The sequence below is a fragment of the Hordeum vulgare genome, chromosome 1H, assembly GCF_904849725.1.
Source record: "Hordeum vulgare subsp. vulgare chromosome 1H, MorexV3_pseudomolecules_assembly, whole genome shotgun sequence".
Taxonomy (NCBI): Eukaryota; Viridiplantae; Streptophyta; class Magnoliopsida; order Poales; family Poaceae; genus Hordeum; species Hordeum vulgare.
This window is the reverse complement of record NC_058518.1, coordinates 47,858,912-47,868,293: the sequence shown is the minus strand read 5'-3', so window position 1 is coordinate 47,868,293 and position 9,382 is coordinate 47,858,912.

Sequence of the window (9,382 nt, the reverse complement as noted above, 5' to 3'; positions counted from 1 at the left end):
CCCGAAGGAATTTCATAAAATATATTTTCAGTAGGTACCTCAGGTTGAGGACCAACTCCTCGTGCTTCCGTTCATGGTGAAGATACCCCGAACAAACTCCTCAAAGGAATAGTTTCCATAGTGACAAGTGACAATAAATTTCAGCATAGTATATAAATGTTTCCTTACCAATTTCCACTTACCAAAGGCGCTTCACTCCCCGGCAACGGTGCCAGAAAAGAGTCTTGATGACCCACAAGTATAGGGGATCAATCGTAGTCCTTTCGATAAGTAAGAGTGTCGAACCCAACGAGGAGCAGAAGGCTCTGATAAACGGATTTCAGCAAGGTAATAACTGCAAGCACTGAAAGTAGCGGTAACAAGTGATTGTGTAGCGAGGTGAAACGTAGCAAGCAAAGAGCAACAAGTAACAAGTAGTAGAAACGGTGCAGCATGTGGCCCAATCCCTTTTGTAGCAAGGGACAAGCCTGAACAAAGTCTTATAGGAGGAAAAACGCTCCCGAGGACACACGGGAATTTCTGTGATGCTAGTTTCATCATGTTCATATGATTCACGTTCGTTACTTTGATAGTTTGATATGTGGGTGGACCGGCTCTTGGGTACTGCCCTTACTTGGACAAGCATCCCACTTACGATTAACCTCTCTCGCAAGCATCCGAAACTACAAAAGAAGAATTAAGGCAAAGTCTAACCATAGCATTAAACTAGTGGATCCAAATCAGCCCCTCATGAAGCAACGCATAGACTGGGGTTTAAGCTTCTATCACTCCAGCAACCCATCATCTACTAACTACTTCCCAATGCCTTCCTCTAGGCCCAAATATGGTGAAGTATTATGTAGTCGACGTTCACATAACACCACTAGAGGAAAAGACAACATACATCATATCAAAATACCGAACGAATATCAAATTCACATGACTATTATTAACATGACTTATCCCATGTCCTTAGGAACAAAACTAACTACTCACAAGACATAATCATAATCATGACCAGAGGTCTAATGAATAGCATCACAGATCTGAACATAAACTCTTCCACCAAGTAATCCAACTCGCATCAACTACAAAGAGTAATCAACAATACTAGCAACCTTACAAGTACCAATCGGAGTCGCGAGACGAAGATTGGTTACAAGAGATGAACTAGGGATTTGAGAGGAGATGGTGCTGGTGAGGATGTTGGTGAAGATGCCTCCCCTCCGACGAGAGGAGTGTTGGTGATGACGATGGCGACGAGTTCCCCCTCCGGGAAGGAAGCTTCCCCACAGGATCGTCCTGCCGGAGCTCTAGATTGGATCTGCTCAAGTTCCTCCTCGTGACGACGGCGAAACCACAAAAAAGCTCCTGATCGATTTTTTTTCGGACAAAAACCCTTCACATAGCAAAAGAGGGGGGCTAGTGGGCTGTCAGGCAGCCCACAAGCTTGCCCTGCGCCACCAGGGGGTGGTGGCGGTGGGCAAGCTTGTGGAGCCCTGGTGGCCCCCTCAGGTAGCTCTTTCGCCTAGTATTTTTTATATAATCCAAAAAATCCACGTAACTTCTCAGGGCATTTGGAGATGTGCAGAATAGTGGACTAGGATTTGCTCCTTTTCCAGTCCAGAATTCCAGCTGCCTGAATTCTCCCTCTTCAAATAATCCTTGCAAAATAAGAGAGAAAAGGCATAAATATGGTACCATAAATAATATAACAGCCCAAAAAGAAATAAATATCAACATGAAAGCATGATGCAAAATGGACGTATCAAGTACCCAGACATTCTGAGCACATGTTCAGTGACACACGAATTCTCCTCTATCTTGCAAGCATAGTACTTATCGGAGGTCTCGTACCTCTCGATCCAGGCATTCTTCTAAAGATAAACTTCAACTCCTTGAACTTCTCATATGCTCCATGACGTTCAAAACGTCTTTGACGTCCCGGTTCTAAGCCATACCAGACTGCACATTGAACTAGTGAGTAGTCATCCTTACGCGCTTGCCAAGCATTCAAAATGTCTTGGTCAGCCGTGGTGGGTCCTGCATCTCCTAGCGCAGCATCAAGGACATAATTCTTTTGGCCAGCAGCGAGGATAAGCCTCAGATTACGAGCCGAGTCAACGAAGTTGCTTCCATCATCTTTCAACTTACCTTTCTCTAGGAACGTATTGAAATTCAGGGTTGCTATTGAGCGAGCCATTGATCTACAACATAAAATAGTGCAAAGTTTACTTAGATTATGTTCAAGACAATTAGAGTTTAGCTAATCATATTACCAATAAACTCCCACTCAAATAGACACCCCTCTAGTTATTTGAGTGTGGCATGATCCAAATTCACTAACTCAAGCCCGATCATCACGTGAGTTGACTATAGTTTCAGTGAATAACATCTCCATGTTGATCATATCCACCATATGATTCATGCTCGACCTTTTGGTCTCTTGTGTTCCGAGGCCATGTATGTACATGCTGGCTTGTAAAGTTTAACCCGAGTGTTCCGCGTGTGCGTTTGTTTTGCACCTGTTGTATGTGAACGCTGAGTCTATCGCACCCGATTATCACGTGGTGTCTCGAAACGACGAACTAACGCAACGGTGCACGGTCGGGGAGAACAGAATTTTATCTTGAAATTTTAGTGAGGGATCACCTTATAATGCTACCATCATTCTAAGAAAGATAAGGTGTATAAAAGGATTCACGTCACATGCAAATCATAAGTGGCATGATACGGCCATGATTTTGTGCTTCTTGATATCCATCACCAAAGCACCGGCATGATCTTCATCATCACCGGCGCCACACCATGATCTCCATCATCATGATCTCCCTCATCGTGCCGCCATTGAGGTTGTCGTGATATCTATGCTATTACTACTAAAGCTACAACCTAGCAATGTAGTAAATGCATCTGCAAGCACAAATGTTAGTTTAAAGACAACCTGATGGCTCCTGCCGGTTGCCGTAGCATCGACATGCAAGTCGATATTTAACTATTACAACATAATCATCTCATACATCCAATATATCACATCATCTCTTTGGCCATATCACATCACATGCATACCCTGCAAAACAAGTTAGACATCCTCTAATTTGTTATTGCATGTTTTACGTGGCTGTTATGGGTATCTAGTATGATCGCATCTTACTTACGCAAAGCCACAATGGTGATATGCAAATTGCTATTTAACCTTCTCCGAGGACCTCCTCGGTCAAATCCGATTCAACTAAAGTTGAAGAAATAGACACCCGCCAGTCATCTTTATGCAACAAGTTGCATGTTAGTCGATGAAACCGGTCTCTCGTAAGCGTACGAATAAGGTTGGTCTGGGTCGCTTCAATCCAACAATACCACCGAATCAAGAAAAGACTAACACTACAGGAATTAGCTTCTTTGCCATCTTCCATCACAGACGGCAAAGAGTAAATCCCGGACGACAAAGAGAATATCACAGACGGCAAAGAATCTCACGGCCGGCAAAATTTCTGCGTCAGCCTACGACGGCATTGTAGCTTCTTTGCCGTTTGTCTCCCCAAAGTGGACGGCAAAGAGCTTTGCCGTCATCTTTTCATAGGAGCAGTCGGCAAAGTGGTCGAGATGGCAGTCGACAGGCGTTGCCTCCATTAGGGCTAACGGAGGCTTTGTCGTCTGCCTCCCCCCTCTTCTTTGACGTCTGCCTCCCCCTCTTCTTTGTCGTCTGCCTCCCCCCCTCTTCTGTGCCGTCTACCTCCCCTCTTCTTTACCGTCAGCCTCCACCTCCTCCACCCCCTCCTCTGTGCCCTCTTCTTTGCCTTCTGCCCCCCTGAAAGCAGACGGCAAAGATACTATATGGCCAGTTGCTACTGCCCAGGTTGCACAGCTGGGCGCCACGTGGCACCTTTGCCATCGGCCAGCTGATGGCAAAGAACTTTGCCATCAGCTGGCAGACGGCAAAGAGCCTATATTGTCACATTTTTGTTTATTTTTTCTATTTCACAGCACATATACAGATAATTCATAGCACATATATGATAAATAGGTCACAACACATATATTATATACATATAAAGCTCATCAATGCCATTTGTTCATCAACGTACATCCCATATATCAAAAGAACCAACACATACAAAGTTTCATCCATATATACATACATATAGTTGCACATATATTGTTCATCCATATATACATATACATATAGTTCCACATTGTTCATCAACTCAAATAAAAACGGAAACTAAAGCACTCCAATGCCAGCTTCCATGCATGTAGTACATCCAATCTACAAAATGGGAATAAGAAAGTCAGAAGAAGAAGAAGAAGAACACATATATGACAAATAAGCTAAATTGAAGAAGAAAGAGAAGAAGCAAGAAGAGAACAAGGAGAAGAAAAACAAGAAGGAGGAGGAGGGGAAGGGGAAGGAGAAGGAGAAGGAGGAGGAGAAGAAGAAAAAAGAAGAAGAAGGAGAAGAAGGAGGAGAAGAAAGAGGAGAGAAGAAGAAGGATAAGAAGGAGGGCTCCTTCTCCTTCTTCTTCTCTTCTTCTCCTCCTCCTTCTTCTTCTTCTCCTTATCCTTCTCCTTCTCTTCTTCTTTTTTTTCTTCCTTCTTTTCATTTCTCCTCTTCTCCTCTTCTTGGAGCTAAATTAGCTAACTATGTCTTTTTGGAGCTAAATGGGCTAATTATGTCATTATAGAGGAAAACAAGCTAAGTATATAATATTAATGAGCTAACCAAGGTTCTTATGCCATTTTGACCTTATAATGTCTTTTAGGAGCTAAATTGGCTAATTATGTCATTGTTGGGGAAATTAAGGCAAGGAGAATATGAAAGAGGAGAAGAAAGAGGAGGAGGAGGAGAATACGAAGAAACAAATAAGAAAGAGGAAGGAGGAGGAGGAGGACAAGGAGAAGGACTAGAAGGTCCTTGGCCTTCTCCTCCTTCTCCTCCTCCTTCTCCTCCTCCTTCTCCTCCTCCTCCTCCTCCTCCTTCTTCTCTTCTTCTTCTTCTTTCTTTCTTTTCATTTTTCCTATTTCTTCTCCTCTTCTCCTATTCTTGGAGCTAAATTAGCTAACTATGTCTTTTTGGAGCTAAATAGGCTAATTATACCATTTTAGAGGAAAACAACCTAAGTATATAATATTAATGAGCTAACGAAGGTTCTTATGCCATTTTGAGGTTATTGTGGCATTTTGGAGCTATATGGGCTAATTATGTCAGTGTTGGGGAAATTAAGACAAGGAGAATATGAAAGAGGAGAAGAAAGAGGAGTAGGAGGAGAAGAAGAAGAAATAAAGAAGAAGGAGGAGAAGGAGGAGGAGGAGGAGAAGGACCAGAAGGTCCTTGGCCTTCTCCTCCTTCTCCTCCTCCTCCTCCTCCTCCTTCTCCTTCTTCTCCTCCTCCTTCTTCTCCTTCTCCTTCTGTTCTCTTTCTCTTCTTCTTTTTGTTCTTCCTTTTCATTTCTCCTCTTCTCCTCTTCTTGGAGCTAAATTAGCTAACTATGTCTTTTTGGAGCTAAATGGGCTAATTATCCCATTTTAGAGGAAAACAAGCTAAGTATATAATATTAATGAGCTAACCAAGGTTCTTATGCCATTTTTAGGTTATTATGGCATTTTGGAGCTAAATGGGCTAATTATGTCATTGTTGGTGAAATTAAGGAAAGGAGAATATGAAAGAGGAGAAGAAAGAGGAGGAGGAGGAGAAGAAGAAGAAATAAAGAAGAAGGAGGAGAAGGAGGAGGAGGAGAAGGACAAGAAGGTCCTTGGCCTTCTCCTCCTCCTTCTCCTCCTCCTCCTCCTCCTCCTCCTCCTTCTTCTCTTCTTCTTCTTCTTCTTCTTCTTCTTCTTCTTTCTTTTCATTTTTCCTATTTCTTCTCCTCTTCTCTTCTTCTTGGAGCTAAATTACCTAACTATGTCTTTTTGGAGCTAAATGGGCTAATTATCTCATTTTAGAGGAAAACAAGCTAAGTATATAATATTAATGAGCTAATCAAGGTTCTTATGCCATTTTGAGGTTATTATGGCATTTTGGAGCTAAATGGGCTAATTATGTCATTGTTGGGGAAATTAAGGCAAGGAGAATATGAAAGAGGAGAAGAAAGAGGAGGAGGAGGAGAAGAAGAAGAAATAAAGAAGAAGGAGGAGTAGTAGGTGGAGGAGGAGAAGGACTAGAAGGTCCCTGGCCTTCTCCTCCTTCTCCTCCTCCTCCTCCTCCTCCTCCTCCTTCTCTTCTTCTTCTTCTTCTTTCTTTTTATTTTTCCTATTTCTTCTCCTCTTCTCCTCTTCTTGAAACTAAATTAGCTAACTATGTATTTTTGGAGCTAAATGGGCTAATTATGTCATTGTTGGGGAAATTAAGGCAAGGAGAATATGAAAGAGGAGAAGAGAAACTTACCATAGTTGTCATCAAGGAGGAGAAACACCTGGAGAAGGGTCGTGCGATGCCGCTCGGGATTTATTCTGCAGAATAGATATTTTGCAATGTCTCAGTTAGCATGATGACACTCAATTATTAATACTAGTTTATAATGAAACTCACCGTGCCAATCGAAGAGAAGACGGGCATCGGCGGAGGGACTTGACCGCTCTTCTCACACAGACCCTGAAGAGTGGGTCGTATTAGTTAGTAATGAAACAGACATTACACACATGATTTGGCTAATGTGAAAAAAACATACCACAAAAAGCTCATACAGGGCCCGTTGACCCGCCTCATTCCGGGACCTCTCCTCCTCAATCAATCATGCTGTGGTCTGGTCCCTCTCATCAAGAGCAGCCTGACTTGCCAATCTCTCTTTCTCAAGAGCAGCCTCAAGAGCAGCCTGGCTTGCCAATCTCTCTTTCTCAAGAGCAGCCTAGTTTGCCAATCTCTCTTTCTGAAGAGCAGCCTGAAACACCATTCCTCGTTACCGCAGTAATGATCTATGGTGACACACATAATGAAATGGATGAAAGTGTTCTTAGTCCGTAGAACTAACCTCGATGGCAAGATCGACTCGCCGTGGACGACGAATTATCTCAGGACAGCTGCTCGACTGGCGCGCCTTGATCTCCGATAGAGTGAGTGGACAACGTATTATCCCATCCCTAATGGATATCGAGCCATGGGGCCTCCCGGCACCAGATATCATCACCAGCTTTGGTTCCAAAGGTTCCTGGCTAGGGTTAAAGTCATCCCCTTTCGTAGCCTTCCCCGCGTCCCTGTATGAGACGAGCTTCTGGTGGGATGATATGTTGGTGAAGTTATTGGGATCATCCAGGTCAGACTCATAGAATGCCTTCGCCTTCTTGTACGAGGCAGTATGGGCCATGCCATAAAGGTCGTACAAGTGTGGCATCTCCGTCTTATTGTGATGCGCCTAAAAGAGAGGAACAAAATATTAGCATGAAGAATGAATTGCATGAATCATGAAGCAAATCACATACCCAGTTTCGTCTGAACTGGAGTAAGTTGGCGCTGCCTTGATGGTGTGGCACACCAACCATTTGGCTACGCCGATCCTTCGCATTCTCGTGGACGGCTCGCCCGCTGCCTGCACACCACTCATCAACCAATGCCTCCCAACAATCCATCTTATCCGCACACCATCTCGGGGGCACCTGTAAGTTATTAGAAAGAATTTTGAGCGCTAGGCCTATGAATGAAATCAAGAAAACTACGTAGAAGGACTTAAGAATAGGTAATTACCTTCATGTATTGCTCCTTCTTCAGAAACTTTCCGCGGCAATCCTTCTTTTGCTTCTTAATACCACGTGTGGCGTAGTAGTCTCGAATAGCCTGCGGCCGAGCCTCGTGGCGTAAGTTCTGTAGTAACCGCCTACACTCGGCCTCAAGAACCCTGGCCGCCTCCTCCTCATATCCATCCTCACACCTATAGAAGGTCTACAATCAAACGTGAAAACACCGATTAGTACAATAATTAGCTATATTGTTAATTTTAGATTCTGTAAAAGGATAATTTACCCAAAAGCTCTTGATCACCATCTCGGCCCTCGTGTGGCACAAGAAACCATCTATAATCTCCTCCGGTGGGGCCTGCGCAGCCTCGTAGTGCTCCCAGGAAAATCCTAGTGTAGGAACCTGACCCTCACCAGACAACGTGACAAACCCCGGGAAATTTGTCCGGCAAAGCACACCAAGGACGGAGTTCGGCCTGCAGACTCCAAGAGGGTGTACCCATCCCCTGCAGTATGATAAGGTCAACGCATTAGATATTTGAACAAACTTGAAGGCAAAAGCTAAAAAAGAGTAAATGTACTTACCTATCTCCTTCAGGTTTAATCACCGGCCTCTGCTCGCGGGTAGCCGGCACGACCGGGAGACGTGTACTACCACGCTTGTACACGGTGGCCCATCTATGTCGAACAATGTACCAAAAATAGCCTCTCCGATATTGTTTTCAGTGTGCATCATGTCGATATTGTGTGGAAGAAGGAGGTCTTTGAAGTAAGGCAGATCCCAGAAGCATGGCTTGTGAGTCCAGGCGTGTTTTGAATTATACCCCTTGAAATACCCTGGACGCTCTGGATCAGGCTCGAGGGCATTTAACTGATCCAGGATCTGTTGGCCTGTCAATGCAGGTGGTGCCAAGTTTTTGACAACTTTACCTTTGGTAAAGTTCTTCTTGTCTTTTCTGAACTGATGGTCAGGATCCAGGAACTGTCTATGCAAGTCAAAGCAAGAATACTTCCAACCCTGCTGCAACCAATGAAACTTAAGAGCTGCCTTGTATTGGGGGCACGGGAACCTTCCATGTACACACCATCCAGAGAATAGCGCATACGCTCGCAATTCATGCATAGAGTACATGTACCACACATGCATTTTGAAGTTTTCTTTTCTAGCGGCATCGTATGTCTTGACCCCATTATCCGAGCTTCTTCCAATTCATCCTTAAGCGGTTGCAGGTACACATTCATATTCTTCCCCGGATAATTGGGCCCTGGAATTATCAACGTCAGAAATATGTTCTTTCTTTGCATAATCTGCTCGGGGGGAGATTGAGTGGAATGACAAATACAGGCCAACAACTGTATTGGGTTGCCGTCATGCCGAAGGGATTAAAACCATCCGTGGCGGTGCAGACTCGAGGATTCCTTGGATCTGCCGGTTTATCCTGATGCAATCCATCGAAATTTTTCCACGCTTCCCCATCCGATGTGTGTACCACCATCTTATTCCCATCCGCATCTAGTTCGGTTATTTTTCCCAATTTGTGCCATGTCATTTGTCTGGCTGTCTCTTCGACCATGAAAAGACATTGAAGTCTTGGTACGATTGGCAGATACCAAAGAACACTAACTGCGATTTTGGTCTGCCTCTTCTCACCCATATCGTTGTCTACCACAAGATACCTGCAAGACTCGCAATTGGGACAATAGTCCAAGTGTGCATACTCCTTCCTAAATAAGACAC